We start from the raw sequence: 19,769 nt of genomic DNA, 5'->3' as shown, positions 1-19,769 counted from the left end.
GCAACTCCTTTAGGCTAGGGTCACATTGCGTTAGGGCAATCCGTTAAGCGCATAGCGCTAGCGGATAGCGCTAACGCAATGCTTCTCTAGGGTCCGCGTTCAGCGTCCCCGCTAGCGCAGATCCCCGATCTGCACTAGCGAGGAACGGACCTCGGGCGCGCCGCGGACGCTGCAAGCAGCGTCCAAGGTCCATCAATCAAATGACGGCACATCGCTAGCGCACGCCCAATGTGGGCGGGCGCTAGCGACGCGTTCACCATTACAGGCTATGGCGGCGTTAACGGACTACGTTAACACCGCATTATGCCGCGGTGTAACGTAGTCCGTTAAACGCGGTCACATAACGCAATGTGACCCTAGCCTTAAAGAGCAGCATAATGTAAGGGGAAAGACCCTGATTCCAGATATGTGTCACTTACTGAGCTGCTTGCTGTCATTTTGATAAAATCACTGTTTTACCTGTTGCAGATCCACCAGTTCTCTGAATGCTGAGCTCTGTATAGCCCCGCCCCTACCACTGATTGGCAGCTTTCTGCCCAATCACAGTGTACACAGAAAGCTGCCAATCAGTGGTAGGGGAGGGGTTATCTAGAGCTCATGAATATGGAGGACTACATAGCAGCAGGTTTATAGTCCTCTAATGATAATCTCTTGCTGATAAAACAATGATTTTATCAAAACTAAGCAGCTTATTACGTTACACATCACTGGAATCATGGTCTCTTCCTCTACATTATCAATAAAAAAAATTGATCTTGACTGCTGTAATGATCAGTTTTTATTTTAATGCTCAATTTCTGCTAATAACCTGGCACCACTGGTAATTGTATGCTGATTTACTGTAATTGGCCACCAGGTCCCTGTCATATCCAAAAAACAAAACCTTCTAGAATTTAGATTCAGCAACTAGAGGGTGTAATCTGTATAGTCTCACCAATAACCACAACTATTAGATTGGACTGTATGCTTTATCTGACAGAACTGAATTTTTCTTACGCAATTTATTCTTATATATTCTTATTTTTCTTTCTACAACCGTGCTTTTAATTCAGCTCTTACAGGTTCTTATAAGAGGGTTATGTAAGTGGACTCAAATTCATCAACGTTTTACACCACAATTTTTGAGTTAAAAGCTTTGAAAAGTCACATTTTTGAGTACTCATAATACAGTTCTTTTGATGTTCAGGATCTTGGATCACAGCTCACAGTCTTCGGATAGGCCATCCATATCAGATCAGTGGAGTCTCTCTCTTGGGACTCCCGCTGGTCCCCTGACTGAAGAAGCCATGCCTGATATTTAAGCCGAGTCTTACTTAGGACTGAGCGACAGAGAGCTGCAGTACCACAAACAGCCATTAAGAAAAATATGGAGCCGTTCTTGGTCAACAATGAAGGGTAAAAACTAAATAACCCTCAATTAGCTGATCAGTGGGGATGCTGAGAGTAGGATTTCCACCAATCCATTATTCATGGCCAATCCTAAATATAAACCAGAAATGTTGAAGGCCTGGAAAATCCCTTTAATACGTCAGCACTATTTGGAGGCTTGCAGTTGATCCACTACACAATATTTTATGCCTAACTGGTTCTTCTAGAGATAAACCAGAACATTTTAATTAAGCTGAAACTTTCCAGTTACAAGGCAAGCAGTAGCAGCTTTGTTTAATGACAGACGCTATTCCAAATAACTTTAAGCATAAATTCCAGACTAAGTTCTTATTTTAGGGTGACAGCTTGAGTAATAGCTTACTTTCCTGCAGCCAAAATAATAAACGTGCACTCAGGCAGCCAAACCCTGCTTGCTGACTGCTGGAAGATGACTTATTTACCTGTATTTTTAACTACTTGTCAATTTGTCTGACGAAAAAAGAGTTGTTTGCCGTGAGTACCTTTTATTTTAGAAGATGTCCCCAATGATGACCTGACATAGGATGTCCTGTTCCCGCGACCCTAGTGATCAGCACTAATCAGTATCGTCTGCTAGAGCGCCTCCATAGGAGAATAGAAGGATTACACAGTTCCACATTAAACGGAATCTATCAGCAGGTTTTTGCTATGTAATCTGAGTGCACCATGATGTATGGGCTGAGACTCTAATTCCAGCGACATGTCACTTTCCAGGCTGTGTGCTTTTGTTTCAATAAAATTAGTGTTTAATCAGCAAGAGATTATCACTACTGGACTAGGTGTCTTGTGCTTTATGGTCCAAACATGACCCCATAACTGATTAGCAGCTTTCTGTCAATATACAGGGTACACAGAAAGCTGCTAATCACTGGTGTGGATGAGGTTATCACAACTCAGATTTCAAAGCTCTACTAGGTCCGTTGTAGAGAAAACTGTGATTGTTTCATAACGGATGCACCCAATAAACTAAAAAATGATACATTGCTGGACTCAGGGTCTCTGTCCTTACATGATGCTGCTGTCAGATTACATAGGTAATCACTGCTGACAGATTCCATTTAATTCAGTTTGCTGTCTTAATGGTAAGTGGCTATTATCCTCTCTAGTATGGGGGAATTCTGAATTTGGGGCTCCATCTATTAATTCAGAATTCTATCTAAGGCACATGTGGTCCCTTAAAGGGAACCTGTCACCCCCAAAATGGAAGTTGAGCTAAGCCCACCGACATTAGGGGCTTATCTACAGCATTCTGTAATGCTGTAGATAAGCCCCCGATGTATCCTGAAAGATGAGAAAAACAGGTTAGATTATATTCACCCAGAGGCGGTCCCGCTGCTGTCCGGTCCAATGGGCCTCCCATCTTCATAGGATGACGTCCTCTCCTTGTCTCCACGCTGCGGCTCCGGCGCAGGCGTACTTTGTCTGCCCTGTTGAGGGCAGAGCAAAGTACTGCAGTGCGCAGGAGCCGGGCCTCTCTGACCGGCACGTGCGCACTGCAGTACTTTGCTCTGCACTCAACAGGGCAAAGTACGCCTGCACCGGAGCCGCGGCGTGAAGACAAGAGGATGTCATCGTAAGAAGATGGGAGGCCCCTGACCGGACCGCGATGCCCATTGGATCGGACCGCCCGCCCCGGTGAGTATAATCTAACCTCTTTTTCTCATCTTTCAGGATACATCGGGGGCTTATCTACAGCATTACAGAATGCTGTAGGTAAGCCCCTGATGGTGGTGGGCTTAGCTCAACTTCCATTTTGGGGGTGACAGGTTCCCTTTAACTACATATTGTGCACGTCTGAGTTATATACTATTTACACTTGTTAGAACCGTATTAAGTGAATTATGCAGAAAGCTATACAGACCGTATAGTTGTAAACGCCTCAATAATCCTTTATAAGGATAAGCAAGAAGCTCCAAAATCATTAATGTAAAGAAGTCCACTATTTGTAAAAAAAAAAAACACAAACAAAAACAAACAAAAACGCATCTGAAAGTACATTTATATTAACTTCCACAGCATTAATGTTTGGCTAAGTTATAAGATCTGTTATAATGAAATCAGCCCTGAGCTTCTTGTTATTTACAGATGGAAAAAAGCCTCCAGCTCAGGCACTTCCCACATCTGCAGTTCAGAAATTAGAACCAGGCTAACATGTTTTAGCATTTCCCAGTTTTAGACTCTAGTCATATACGGTAAATGGCCTCCAGCCTATCTTGCAAAATATCCTTACAAATGAATGCACTGTTTCATGTTGACTTGTCTTCTGAAGAAGGAAATACCATCGGCACTATTATTCATACACACCAGTGGCTTTCTGCAATAACATCTTACACACAGTTAAGGGCGCTAATGGTTGGAGACCTGATATCTCAACTGAAAACTACTACTAGGATAACCCCTTCTTGATCTAAATGTTCAGCCCCGATAAAACAAAAAAGCTTATACTCACTTCACGGGCCAGCGCCATTCCAGTGGTATTGGTACTCGCGTTCCCGGGGCTCGGTTGCATGACACGTGGTGCCCAGCTCCCAATCAGCGCTGGCATCACTGGCCCCACCTTCTGACGAAATAAACATCAAGAGGAAGTCAGAGAGCAACTGCTCTCTGACTTCCTCCTTATGTTCAGTTCATAGGATGTGTGGGGAACTTTAGGGGCATCATGTATTTGAGGTATTATACTGTGGTGGGGTCACTGTGGCAGCATCATAAAGGTAAGGGGGACCCAAATAGGACTTTTGCTAAGTGGCCCCGTGCCAACCACTGCCTAGGGCCGGGACGATGGGTAGGCAGAATAGGCACTTGTTTGGGCGCTACCTCCTGCCTCCCCACGGGGGGTGCCCTCTTCTGAATGCCTGCATCTGCCCAGCGCTTTCCCCAAGCCGCAGACATTCAGTAAAGTGATGGCTGTGACACAGGCACACAGGAGACTAATGTCAGACACTGCTCACCCCTCTCTCCGTCTGCGTCCCGGCCATCGTTCCTTCCTTGCACTCAACTGTAATCATGTCTGTCAGATGCAAATACAACTGAAATGAGCGTCTCCTGGGACAGGATCAGAGGAGCTATAGCCAGCTGCCTGCCCTGCCGGGAACTCCAGCAAGAGGCAGGCCATTTTCAGCCTGTGCCATGTCAGAGACAGAGTACACAGGGGATGATGGGTGGCGGCATATGGTGATGTCATTGCGTCCACTGCTGCGCTTCATAGAAGTGTTGACAGTGGCTGTGCTGGACAGGGAGACTGGATTATGTATTTTTAAATTTTTCTTACTCTATTTAACTAACGAATGGGAGCCATCAAGAGAAGGGTTATGGGGATATTATACTGGGGGATGCGGGCTGTGGGGTAATTATACTGGGGGAAGTTGACTGTAGGGATATTATACTGCAGATGCTGACTATGGGGTTATTACACTGGGGGATGCTGACTGTGAGGATATTATACTGGAGGAAGCTCACTGTGAGGGTATTATACTGGGGGATGCTGACTGTGGGGTAATTATACTGGGGGAAGCTGACTGTAGGGACATTATACTGCAGATGCTGACTATGGGGTTATTATACTGGGGGATGCTGACTGTGGGGGATATATTATACTGGGGACGCGGGCTGTGGGGATATTATACTGGGGGATGCGAGCTGTGGGGATATTATACTAGGGGATGCTGACTGTGAGGATATTATACTGGGGGATGCTGACTGTGGAGTAATTATACTGGGGGAAGCTGACTGTAGGGATATTATACTGCAGATGCTGACTATGGGGTTATTATACTAGGGGAAGCTGACTGTGAGGATATTATACTGGGGGATGCTGACTGTGGGGTTATCATACTGGGGGAAGCTGACTGTGGGGATATTATACTGCGGATGCTGACTATGGGGTTATTATACTGGGGGATGCTGACTGTGGGGGATATATTATACTGGGGACGTGGGCTGTGGGGATATTATACTGGGAATGCTGGCTGTGGTGATATTATACTGGGGGATGCGGGCTGTTGGGAATATTATACTAGGGGATGCTGACTGTGAGGATATTATACTGGGGGATGCTGACTGCTGACTGTGGAGATATACTGGGGAAGCTGTGAGGATATTATACTGGGGGATGCTGACTGTGGGGATATTATACTGCGGATGCTGACTATGGGGTTATTATACTGGGGGATGCTGACTGTGGGGGATATATTACACTGGGGACACGGGCTGTGGGGATATTATACTGGTGATGCTGGCTGTGGTGATATTATACTGGGGGATGCGGGCTGTGGTGATATACTGCAGGATGCTGGCTGTGAGGATATTATACTGGGGAATGCTGGCTGTGGTGATATTATATTGGGGGATGCTGACTGTGGGGATATTATACTGGGGGATGCTGGCTGTGGGGGATATATTATACTGGGGGATGCTGGCTGTGGTGATATTATATTGGGGGATGCTGACTGTGGGGATATTATACTGGGGGATGCTGACTGTTGGGATATTATACTGGAGCATGCTGGCTGTGGGGTTATTATACTGGGGGTTGCTGACTGTGGGGATATTATACTGGGGGATGCTGACTGTGGGGGATATATTATACTGGGGGATGCTGAATGTGGGGATATTATACTGGGCTGTGGGGATATTATACTGGGGGATGCTGGCTGTGGGGATATTATACTGGGGGATTCTGACTGTGAGGATATTATACTGGGGGATGCTGGCTGTGGTGATATTATATTGGGGGATGCTGACTGTGGGGATATTATACTGGGGATGCTGACTGCTGGGATCTTATACTGGAGCATGCTGGCTGTGTGGTTATTATACTGGGGGATGCTGACTGTGGGGGATATATTATACTGGGAGATGCGGGCTGTGGGGGTATTATTCTGGGGGATGCTGACTGTGGGGATATTATACTGGGGGATGCTGGCTGTGGGGATATTTTACTAGAGATGCGGGCTGTGGGGATATTATACTAAGGGATGCTGGTTGTGGGGATATTATACTGGGAGATGCGGGCTGTGGGGATATTATACCAGGGATGCGGGCTGTGGGGATACTATACTGGGGCATGCTGACTGTGGGGGATATATTATACTGAGGGATGCGGGCTGTAGGGATATTATACTAGGGGATGCTGGCTGTGGTAATATTATACTGGGAGATGCTGGCTGTGGTAATATACTGGGAGATGCTGGCTGTGGGGATATTATACTGGGAGATGCTGGCTGCGGGGATATTACACTAGGGGATGCTGGCTGTGGGGATATTATACTAGAGGATGCTGGCTGTGGGGATATTATACTAGAGGATGCTGGCTGTGGGGATATTATGCTGGGGGATGCGGGCTGTGGGGATATTATACTAGAGGATGCTGGCTGTGGGGATATTATACTAGGGGATGCTGGCTGTGGTGATATTATACTGGGGGATGCTGTCTGTGGGGATATTATACTGGGGGATGCTGACTGTGGGGATATTATACTGGGGGATGCTGACTGTTGGGATATTATACTGGAGCATGCTGGCTGTGGGGTTATTATACTAGGGGATGCTGACTGTGTGGGATATTATACTAGGGGATGCTGACTGTGGGGGACATATACTGGGGGATGCTGGCTGTGGGGATATTATACTGGGGGATGCTGGCTGTGGTAATATTATACTGGGAGATGCTGGCTGTGGTAATATACTGGGAGATGCTGGCTGTGGGGATATTATACTGGGAGATGCTGGCTGCGGGGATATTACACTAGGGGATGCTGGCTGTGGGGATATTATACTAGAGGATGCTGGCTGTGGGGATATTATACTAGAGGATGCTGGCTGTGGGGATATTATGCTGGGGGATGCGGGCTGTGGGGATATTATACTAGAGGATGCTGGCTGTGGGGATATTATACTAGGGGATGCTGGCTGTGGTGATATTATACTGGGGGATGCTGTCTGTGGGGATATTATACTGGGGGATGCTGACTGTGGGGATATTATACTGGGGGATGCTGACTGTTGGGATATTATACTGGAGCATGCTGGCTGTGGGGTTATTATACTAGGGGATGCTGACTGTGTGGGATATTATACTAGGGGATGCTGACTGTGGGGGACATATACTGGGGGATGCTGGCTGTGGGGATATTATACTGGGGGATGCTGGCTTTGGGGATATTATGCTGGGGGATGCTGGCTGTGCCAGTTCAGTTTGTAGAGGACAATGTGGTGGGCAGTATGAGAGCATAGTGTGAAGAGGGGGGCCACCAAATGGATATGGAGGGGGGGTAGCATGAAATGGGGTCACAGTATGGAGATAGGTTAACATCATGGGGGCAGTGTGGAGATATAGAGAGTGTAAGGGAAATAGTGGAGAGGATCAGTCATGGTATAGGCTGCAGTTCGTAGGGGCAGAGTGTGTGGCAGTTACGGTATATCTGATAATAGCAGACAGTGGGGTGGCTATAGATCATTAAGGTGGACAGTATGTAGGCTATATACAATAATGGGCTTATTTAAGGTATAGTACAAAAAGATATTTTGTGCAGAGGGCATATCAATAACACTCCTATTTTTAAAGGCACCATGTGGGGATGTGCTACAGAATACCTGAAAAGAGGGAAGTCTGTAGTGATGATATGAGGATGTGAAAAGTCATCATGACGTCTGAAGATGGAGATGAAAATAAAGAAAATAAAGAACAAATCCAATCAGCGAAGAAATCACCTATAATGTACCTGGATGTAAATGTTTATTTGTGGTTGTTAAACCTTGTTATCTGACCCATCCGATGGAGGGGAAGGGTGTGGTGCATTAGGGGTCCTGTTACCTTAGTCTCTGACCAATTCCTTTGCTTGGGGGGCTGAGGGTTCATTGAGGGAGGGCACTATTGGCTTCATCTGCCTAGAGTACCAAAATACCTTGTTCCGGCCCTGCCACTGCCTACACTTCCGTGAGCAAATGATTACAGTGCAGGTCTCTGCAGTATAATAATTTTTATTAAATTACACTATTAGTGATATTTTCTACGGACCAACCGAAGTCCTTTTAGTGGGTTTCAATAAACTAGGCAGTGTCCTCCTTCTGCTGCTAGTCTACCATCTTCAATACGTGAGAAAGCATCACAAGATTTTACAGTGCTCTCTCCTGCACTGAATACAAGACAAGCAGGACACTGCATGGTTTAGTGCAGGGGTGGGGAATCTTTTTTCTGCCAAGGGCCATTTGGATATTTATACCATCCTTCGGGGGCCGTACAACCTCCGCCCACAAAGTGCATCCTGACTCTGGCACTGGTGTCAGGACGTAATCTTTCATTGCATGCCCTTCAGTGTTCAGTAGTGAACACTGCGTGTGTGCTAACAGAGCAAGAAGAAATTAATGAGCTGGTGGCAATCAAAATACACCTCCAAGCCCAAGAATGCGGTCCCTGAGAATCTGCTCGCGGGCCTGATAAAAGGTCATCAAGGGCCGTAAGTGGCCCTGGGGCCTGAGGTTCCCCACCCCTGGTTTAGTGCATCCTGCAGCACAGACTTGGGGAGGTCGGTACTGTAGATTATCAGCAAAAATCTAATAGAATGATTTAGAAAAATGATTATACTGCAGTCTTCAGAAATATAATAATTTTACCTAAAAGACTAGGTACACTTTATTATACTTTTGCACAATACAATTCTTACTTCTCAGTCTTAAAGTTATTGCCCAAATATATCAATACTGTCATCTGTTTCGGCAAAATAATGGTTAATGCATCTCATACATCACATACTATAACATTCCTGCATTATATTATATACCATTTTATATCTGCATATTGAAAGTAGAAAATATTGTGTACAGCCAAAAAAAACTCTGCATGAAAACCCCCGGCGCATATTTGCATACTGTTATTCTCAATTTAAAATCAGCATGGTTTATGGAGCTGCCAGACTTCTTTATATTGGGCAATGAGACCGCTGTTGACAGCCAAGAAAACACAAGTCTTGGCATTAAAAATTCACTTTCCAACCAGAATGGAACTGAAGCTCTTGCAGAGTGTCACATTTCTCCTGAAATCAGCAATACACCTCAGAAGATTTTACTCTTAATTCCTCTTGGCCTTTCTCTTATTACATATAAAGCATAGAAAGGACGGCGAACACAAAAAAAGTCTACTTGTCACCGACCGTGCATAAACCAGGACAAATATGCACACATACAGCCTTGATACTTACCGTATATATTTTCTATCTCATTTAACCTATTCATTTTTGCATTGCATGGTTTACAAGCAGTCCTATGTAAAACTAAAGATCGTTTGTTGTACATCTTAAGGATCTACACATATACAAACTATACACTGCCGCAACTGACAACCTTAACGCTACAATTGGACACCTCAATTCAATTTATCTGACAGATATACCATTTATTACACAATTGTCTCAATATCCATGTTCCCTACTTAGGATTTAGGGTGTCCTGCTCGGATCCCCTTCTATGAGCATGAAAAAGTGGCATCCATTCTGGCAGATTCAAGCTGTCAATGTAAGGCCTAAATCACACATCAGTTATTTCTCATATTAAAAAAACAAAACATTTCATCGGTGTTCTGGATCCAAGTTTCATCTGATCTCGGTCAGTCACTATGTTTTTTTTTTAAACTGTAGTTTTTATTAAATTTTATAATATTAACATTAGAAAACTAAAATCCAACAGTTACAATAAGAAACTTCTGTGAGTAAACAACTTTAAGTAGCTTCTTAGGAAGGGAAAAAGGAGAAAACTTCAAGAACGAAGCACAACAAAATAAAATGTAAGTTAGTGCTTTCCCCCATAATGGCAAACCTCAATGCATAGGAAAACAATAAACTCAAATTTCAAGTAGATATCTAAAGAGGTTATATTTGGCAACACTTTCATCAATCTCCTTCAATGAGTCTACAAAACAGAACTAAGCCAACGGATGACAAATATATATAAAGACAAGACAGACACAAAAACAGGAAGGGGAGGGAAGGCACAGGGATCTGTAAAGGCATACTATCTAGCAATTATTTTGTAATAGTCCAAGGGAGCCCACACAGCTTCAAAGCTGTTCACTCTCGCTCCCATCAAAGCCATCATATATTCCATCCTATGACTATCGGCCATTCTATTCACTAAACCTTAATGAGAAAGAGGGGAGGTCCGCTTCCAATTGAGAACCATCAAACATCTTGCTGCAGTTAAAATATGTATTAATAATCTGAGTTCTTCCCCAAGCCTCTAGGAGGAACGTTTAGCAAATAAGTAACAGGATCTAGATCTACCTCCACATACAAAACCCCTTGTATCAAATCTTTCACCTCTGTCCAAAAAACAGTTATCTCTAGGCAAGACCAGAAGATATGGTATTAGGAGTCGACTGCTAAACCACAGCGCCAACATAGATTTGGAATTTGAGGGTTCAACTTGTGAAGGAGCTCCGGAGTATGGTACCAAAACATTGGTATTTTATACTTATTCTCCTTATAGAAAGTGCAGATGGAGGACTTGGCCGCCTTTTCCCAGATGCCCTGCCAGCACTGAGGTGACAACCCCCTCCCAAGAATAGACTCCCATCTACTCATATGTTTTAACTGTTGCCCCCCTGAAGGCAGTTGATAACCCTATAAATATCCTATATACTAATCCTTTGGTCGATGGGCTCCTTTTGCATAGTCTTTCAAAATCAGTTGACAAAGACACCTTCGATGGGCCATACAATAAGGAGTCAAGATGTCTAATTTGCATAAACTGAAAGAACTCTTTATTCGTAATTGGAAATTTAGACTTGATAGTATCAAACGAAAGGGCTTCCAGCGTGTCCCCATCCACTATGTCCGCAAACCTAAAAAGACCTGAGGAATTGCACAGAAGAACATTTGTGGGCTGAAGACTATTCGGTATCAAAGGTTGATAGATTAAATAAATCACTGGCGAGTTAGGGAAGGCCAAACTAAACTTCTTCATATATAAAAGCCAAACCTTCCTCATGAACTGCATTGGACCCAACAGGGGAAATGGGATCTTGATTGACTTGGTAGTCCATAATAAGGAATTCGGATGAATAGGGGCAAGCCATAATTTTTCTATTTTTGTCCATTTATTATAGGCCCAAAGTGAAGGCCACGAAAGAATCGTTCGTACATGAGTCACCCAATAGTATTAGAACACATAATACAGTGTGTAATAGAACACACTTGGAAATCCTGTGACGTTTACCATTCCAAATGAACCTCATTATAGAAGCCTAAGGAGATTTAAGTTCTCCTATAGGGACCCTGACAGGAAGAGTCTCAAAATATCACAGTAACTTGGGGAGGAGAGACATTTTAACTGAAGCTATGCGACCTATCAAAGAGAGCGAGAGTGGCGTCCATTTAGCTAACAATCTTTTCAGTTCACTAACGAGTGATGGGTAGTTATAGCCATATAGGCCACCATAAGAAGAGAACAGACTAACCCCCAAATATTTAACTGCCTCAGTTTTCCATCTAAATTTGAAATTTATTTTTAAATGGTCCATAACATTAGGGGATATATTCAGAGGTAAAGCTTCTGTTTTGCAAGTGTTCAATTTATAACCCGACAGATTACCGTGCACGTGTAAGGTATCCACGAGATTAGGGAGAGTTATATGGAGCTTAGTGAGGGTCAAGAGGACATCATCCGCAAATAAAGATATCTTGAATACCTTGTTTTTAACTTCCACTCCTGAGACATTAGGATTTTGATGGATCCTTGCGGCTAATGGCTCTATACACATGACATATAGCAAAGGTGAAAGGGGACATCTCTGGCAGGCGCCATTTGAAATATAAAACGAGGGGGAGGTATGAATATAGGCAGTTTGATTGAGGCTGAAAGGGAACTGTACAATGCCCTAAAATCCATCAGGAAAGCCCCTGAAATACCAAACGTCTTCATAGATTCAAACAAAAAGGAGCAATTTAGGCAATCAAAAGCCTTCTCTGCATAAAGGCTCAATATGAGGGTTTGTAGATAACTTTTGTTAGATACATCTATTAGATCAATCACCCGTCTACTGTAGTCACCTCCCTGATGAAAGGGGACAAATCCCACCTGGTTCTTGTTAATAAGCTGAGGTAACCAACAATTGAGCCTATTAGCCAGCATGCGGGTAAATATTTTCAAGTCAGAATTTAGTAAGGCTATTCGACGGTAATTGGAGCAGTCCAGGGATCCCTTCTGGCTTTAGGGATAAAAATCAGGTAGGAGTGCGACATTGTATCTGGGATTGGGGAGCCTTCCAGAAAAGAGTTGAACATCCTGGTCATGTAAGGAGTCAACTCTTCAGCATAGGTTTTATAGTATAAATAGGTTAACCCGTCCATACCTGGAGATTTGCCCAGAGGAAGATCTTTCAAAATCTCTCTTTATCTCATCATGAGTAACTGGCTGGTTAAGAGATGCTACCGCTTCTGTTGAGCGCACTGGGAGATTTCATTTGGAAAAATAAATTTTGCAATATGGTGTCTTCACATACGAGGGAAAAGTATCCTACAAATTATATAATTTGCTATAAAAATTATAAATCAGATTCAGGATTTCAGATGGATCATAGTTGATCGTACCGTCCTCCCCTAAGGACTTGGGGATTTGATGCCGAAGTCCTATTTTTCATAATATTTTTATTTTGTATATAAGAGTAGTTTTTCAACCTTTCCTATAAAGAGGTTTTTTAACCTATTTCTAATCTCCAGAACCTTCTTCAAGACCCCCAAGGAAGGAGAGACGGCTAGTTTGTGCTCCTCTTTTATGAGTTAGGAACTCAAATTACTATATTCCAATTTAGAGTTTTTTTAGTCTAGAGCCCTCTTTAATACAGTAACCCCTCATTGCACAGTGTACACATAAATCGTGGTGTGGGTGGGGTTATAAAGAGCTCAGCATTCAGAGAACTGCTAGATAACAGTGATAACAGTGAGAGAAAACAGCGATTTTATCAGAACTACAACAAGAAGCACAGTAAGTGATACATCAAAGGAATTAGCGTCTCTGTCCCTACTTTATGCTGTTTTTAGATGGGGTAGCAAAAACCTGTTGACAGATTCCCTTTAAAATGTTGGGGAGCCCTTGCCTCTATATTGTGCTCTTTCTTCTTTACAACTTTAAGGCTGCCGTCACACTAGCAGTATTTGGTCAGTATTTTACCTCAGTATTTGTAAGCCAAAACCAGGAGTGGGTGATAAATGCAGAAGTGGTGATGTGTTTCTACTATACTTTTCCTCTATTTGTTCCACTCCTGGTTTTGGCTTACAAATACTGATACAAATACTGATGTAAAATACTGACCAAATACTGCTAGTGTGACGGCAGCCTAATACTTTCTCTGTTGTGGCTTAGAGCTATTTTACCAGCTTCTATAGATTTCCTGGATAATTTCTCTCCATGCACCATGTGATGTATTAAGTATTTATAACTTTGAACCACTTATTCTGTTTTTGGCTCACCTACCTGTTTTGTTCGAGTTTCTGTATGTCCTATTTTGAAAGTGAACCTGTCACCAATTCAAAAGTGGTTAGTTTTTGCTCTTTATTTAATTTCCAATGCTCCCCTAATGCGGTTTTTTTATATCTGTCAGGCCAGTCTCACACGCCCAGATAATTCCGGTACCGGAGTTATCCATGTCCGTGTATCCGTGTGCTCAAGTGGCACATCAGTGTGGCACACGTGCGGCAGCAGCCGTGTGCCGTCCGTGTGCCGACTGGGTACCACACCTGCTACAGTAAGCGCTGTCCCCTGCTTTGGTTGCTGAAGCCGCCATTCATTTCTTCTCTCCAGCAGTGTTTGCTGGAGAGAAGGAATGAAAAATCATTGTTTTTTTTTTTGTGCGATTGAAATAAAGTTCCCGGTAACCTCCCACCCCCTGTGCGCCCGCCCGCTGGAAATAAAATACTCACCCAGCTCCCTCAATGCTTCCTCTCAGCGCCGCAGCTTCTTCCTGTATGAGCGGTCATGTGGTACTGCTCATTACAGTGATGAATATGCGGCTCCACCCCTATGGGAGGTGGAGCCGCATATTCATCACTGTAATGAGCGGCACCACGTGACTGCTCATACAGGACAAGCTGCGACGCTGAGAGGAAGCATCGAGGGAGCTGGGTGAGCATTTTATTTCCAGCGGGCGGGCGCACAGGGGGTGGGAGGGGGTTGGTTACCGGGAACTTTATTTCAACCGCACCAAAAAAAAAAAAGATTTTTCATTCCTTCTCTCCAGCGAACGCTGCTGGAGAGAAGAAATGAATGGCGGCTTCAGCACCACAAGCTGGGGGGACAGCGCTTACTGTAGCGCTGTCTCCTGCATGGCACACGGACGGCACGCAGACAGCATCCGTGTGCGGTACGTGTTTTGCACGGACCCATTGACTTTAATGGGTCCGTGTGATCCGTGCGCTCCCACGAACACTGACATGTCTCCGTGTTTTTCAAACGGACACACGGTCCGTGAAAACACGCTGACATGTGCAGAGACACATTGATTTTAATGTGTCTGCGTGAGTCAGTGTCTCCGGGATGTGAGAAAACTGTCACCACACGTACCGGAGCCACTGACGTGTGAAACAGGCCTAATATGGTTCCAAAGATTTGGGTCTTCTTGGTAAAAAAAACAAAAAAAAAACATAAAAAATAGTACTAAATAAAAAGGCAAATGTATCTGGAGCCGTATGGCGTATTTAATGAAAAATGGAAAACTCAGAGGAGAAGTGGAAATAAAATAAGGCTACGCTCCCACAATGAGCTTTTGGTGCATTTTTGACGCTGCATATTCTTACTGCATCTTACAGTTCCAGCAAAAATGATGGGATTTACAGAAAAATCATGCCCACTGTGCTTCTTTCTAACAGAGCATAAACTCATCTGCGATGTGGGTTTTCAATCCGCAGCATGTCAATTGCTCTTGCGGGTACACGAAGTTTTCTGTGCGGAATTTCCCCATAGACTTGCATTAGGTGTGGAAAGTCTGCAGGTAAAAAACCCACATGTTTTTTAAGTGCGTTTCGGCAGCGTAAATGCATCTGCTTCTAAATATGTCAATAAAGTTTTGTCAAAGCCAAATACCAGGAAGTATCAAAAACAGAGCAGCTTTATTTAAAGCATGACACACCAAGAGACAAAAAAGTGGCGTAAAAAATGCAATAAAAATGCATGTAAAAAAACTGTAGTCCACAGTTCGGTTTGGGTACCAGAACTACCCGAACTTGAACCTAAACTGGAACCCCACTGTAATCAATGGGTACCCAAACTTTGGAGCTGGAAAAATCTCTCTCTCTTGCTCTCACTCGCCTCCCGCGACTGCGAACATTAAAATGGACTTACAGGAGAAATCAGTGTTTGGAGAATACTTTGATGTTTCTGTAATTGTATTCTATTTGGAGTGTGTTGATTTCCCTGTGCTTTACCTCTTATAAACTTGTCATGTACGTGTTCTAATCATGATTTTCACATGCCCCTGAAAGTCTAGGGAGCTATTCACACATAAATAATGGAGACATGTCTATTTTTGATCGGAGCCACAGCATCCATGTGCCATCTGTGTGTTGTCCGTGATCACCATGATATGATGAGAGAAGCTTTGCAATTTATTTATTCATTTTTTCATACATTAAAATCACTGATGAAATACTGATGGTGAAAACTGACCAAAGACTGACGAAGCTCAGACCATTTTCTGCGAATGTGAAGAATTATGGACTTCTGAATGATCTAGTCTATTGTAGGCTACAGTCAGTGCCAGGTGGGACCTTGGCATTGTGACTTATTTGTGCCAATAATGGGCTACTACCATCAGATGGACTGGAAATGATTGTCTTTATTAAACGATTTTGAACAGCGTATATCAGAGATGGCTTGAGAAGCACATCTGAAATTCCTACAATCTATTCTATTCACCTGATTCATTGACGAATAACACAATGCGTGCACATTAGAGGAAAGGGTTAAGTGCAATGCTATGGTAAGCCAAAGCAGGCTGTTCCAATAGAAACAATGATTGTAGTCTGATACCAATAAAACGTATCATTCTGCTGGAACAAGATGTCAATGGTGCCACTAAAAGCAGCAGTGCTTGCCTTATTTACCTTGGAATATTATATGTGTTTCAGCCTTGAACAGCCTATTTATGCAAACATGGCTAAGCGAGCACTGTTTGAGCAATGACGTTAGTGTTGGATTAGAAAATAATACATCTAATATCAAATTGACATATTTTCATCTACTAAATGTGTACGGCACTCCGATACCCTCTTTTGTATAGGGCAATATGTTTATTGCAAATAGTTTTAAAATGTGGTTTATAAACGAATCACCCTAAAGTCACAAAAAAGGCATTATTAGTAGAGATGAGCGAATATACTCGTTACTCGAGATTTCCCGAGTACGCTCTGGTGTCCTCCGAGTATTTTTTAGTGTTCGGAGATTCAGTTTTCCTCACCTCAGTTGAATGATTTACATCTGTTAGCCAGCATAAGTACATGTGGGGGTTGCCTGGTTGCTAGGGAATCCCCACATGTACTTAGCCTGGCTAACAGATGTAAATCATTCAGCTACGGCGAAGAAAACGAAATCTCCGAGCACTAAAAAATACTCGGAGGACACCCGAGCGTGCTCGGGAAATCTCAAGTAACGAGTATATTCGCTCATCACTAATTATTACCAAAAGTAAAAAAAAAATTCTGACAAAATGTTTTAATATTTGTTTACTTATCATCTATTCGCGTAAAATATGAAAAGATATAATTTTCACATAAACATTAACACTATAGACTACATTTCAAAATACTACCTACCGTTAAATAGTTACCCCACCATTTGCTGACAAAATAGCAGGTTCATCCTGCTGCCAGAGTCAAGATAAGCATCTCTGTCACTGACTACAGCAGAAAGAAGATGACAGAGAACAGACACAGGGGCAGATAACTGCCAAAATCAAGCTACAGACTCAACTGACTCTGCCGAGAAATAAACTTTATGCTTTACAGAGCTGTGCAAATTTTGATGGCAGCCAAGTAGAGAGAGCAAAAGTTTTAACAATAGATGAATAGTATACTTGCTTAACCCCTATGACGTGTATACATATGTCATAGGTCATGTCCCTGCATTCCATGTGGGCTCCGGTACTGAGCCTGTATGTTTTCTGGCACATGACAGCTGATTTCATGATAAATGCCGCAGTCAATCTCCGACAGCGGCATTTAATTTTGCCACGCCGGAAGAGCGTCACTAATCCTGGCATGACAACCTGCAGTCTGCAGGAGACCCCTGTGGTTGTCATTGCCGCTATGCTATGAGCCCGCCTACTGACTGGCGTTCATAGCAGATGACCAATTCTGCTACACATAGCAGGGTTGAAGCCCTGCTATATGTAGCACACACGAGCAGGTTGAAGTCTCCTAAGGAAATTATTGAAGTAAGTAAAAAGTCGAAAAAAAATGTTTTTAAAAATGTTAAAAAATGTAAAAATATAAACGTTCAAATCATCCTCTTTTGCCCCTTTAAAATTAAACAATAATTTTAAAAATACACATATTTGGCATTGCCATGTTCAGAAACACAAATCAAAATATAGAAATAATTTATCCGATATCCGATAGGGAAACAGAGTAATGAGGAAAAAAAAATAAAAATGACAGAATTCCATTTTTAAAAGAATTCTTTTTAAAAGAAAACAGCTGAGGGCCAGTATTTTCAGGCTGGTAAGGGGCCATGGATGTTGCTTTAGCGTGACTGGGTCTCTCCTGTAAGCGTATACTCCCAAAAATGGTGCACGTCAGAGCGCACGTTCGCTTTGCTGAGACCATTACAGTCTATGGCCACGTCGGTGCATACATCTGAACCCCGTGCGGGGGGATGGGGGGTTTAACATATGTCCTGATGGGAACCACGATCGCAATGTGAAAGCACCGTTTGAATTGGTTGCATGGAGGACAAGGTCAGGAAAATGTCCAACTTTTCATTGAAAAACAAAGTGTTCTTATTTATTGACAGTAATCAATCGTTATACAGGAGTGAAAGCTTTCTTAAATATTACATACAGCACATTATGAAGAAGTAAACTTTTGATCTCTGGATTGCTAGGTTGATAAGTCCGATAAGACAAAACCCTTCTCCGACCACTACAATGATATATAAATAGCTCACACACTGACATCACAATATATCGAGTTGCATTTTAAAAGTGCGGCTCTAAACAAGACTTGGCTCCTTGAGGTCTGGCACAGAGGCAGCTGTCATATTTCAACTATCTACTTTAAAGAAAGAGATTGACAGAGAAAGATGATCCTTCATATGTGGAATTCTGAGCTTCCTCTCTTCCTCTCGACTGCTCACAGGGGTAATAGCCATGGATTATATTTACATGGCTAGAATAATCATTTGTTTTTCTCTGCTACTGCAGCTCCTGTAAAGTTTTATGTCTGAGATATGAAAGTAGCCAGTAGATGGAGACATAAACCATTGGTCGGAATCTGCCCCTGGGTGCTTACTGGCAACGCAGCTGATCTATCAGACACATATGGCCGTTCTCACACTGTGGGATCAGACTTGAATGTCATAAGCCCAAAACATTTGCAAAGTCTTTTACTAAAGAATAAATGAACCCAAGGTTGAATTTTGCAATATATGAAATGAAGAGCTGGACTAACTTCAAACAGATAAATGGAAATAACCAAAATCTACCAAATTGGTGGAGACCACTTTCCAATGTATGTGATTTAGTGTGAAACTGCACAGGATATGGATCTCAAATAGATAGGCACATTGTGTGTCCACGCCAAAATCAAGGTGAAATCTGAGCCAACATACTGTCGCAGTGTGCAAATGCAGCCTCCGCAACCCGCACAGTCATGGTGCTTTTCACATCTGAAGTGTAAATTGGGAGAATAGTTAAACAAAGGACAAGCTTGTGCAAAAATTGTCCATAGGTGGATCTTTACCTGTATTTTCTTCTTGCAAGTTTATTGAGGAGACATAACTTGGCATACAGCAATATTTATATATATATATATATATATATATATATATATATATATATACAGTGGGGCAAAAAAGTATTTAGTCAGTCAGCAATAGTGCAAGTTCCACCACTTAAAAAGATGAGAGGCGTCTGTAATTTACATCATAGGTAGACCTCAACTATGGGAGACAAACTGAGAAAAAAAAATCCAGAAAATCACATTGTCTGTTTTTTTATCATTTTATTTGCATATTATGGTGGAAAATAAGTATTTGGTCAGAAACAAAATTTCATCTCAATACTTTGTAATATATCCTTTGTTGGCAATGACAGAAGTCAAACGTTTTCTGTAAGTCTTCACAAGGTTGCCACACACTGTTGTTGGTATGTTGGCCCATTCCTC

The 19,769-nt window shown here is 42.8% G+C and overlaps 1 protein-coding gene across 2 annotated transcripts in view; it reads right to left on the bottom strand.

The window, feature by feature from the left end:
* The window catches only part of RFLNA (refilin A), a 50,591-nt gene that overhangs the window by 4,720 nt on the left and 26,102 nt on the right, over positions 1-19,769 (bottom strand). The gene's annotated exons all lie outside the window — the stretch shown is intronic.

Source organism: Ranitomeya variabilis, chromosome 1 (genome assembly GCF_051348905.1).
Source record: "Ranitomeya variabilis isolate aRanVar5 chromosome 1, aRanVar5.hap1, whole genome shotgun sequence".
In the NCBI taxonomy this organism is placed as follows: Eukaryota; Metazoa; Chordata; class Amphibia; order Anura; family Dendrobatidae; genus Ranitomeya; species Ranitomeya variabilis.
The sequence above is the reverse complement of the archived record's forward strand: the minus strand, read 5'-3'. Positions and strand labels throughout refer to the sequence as shown.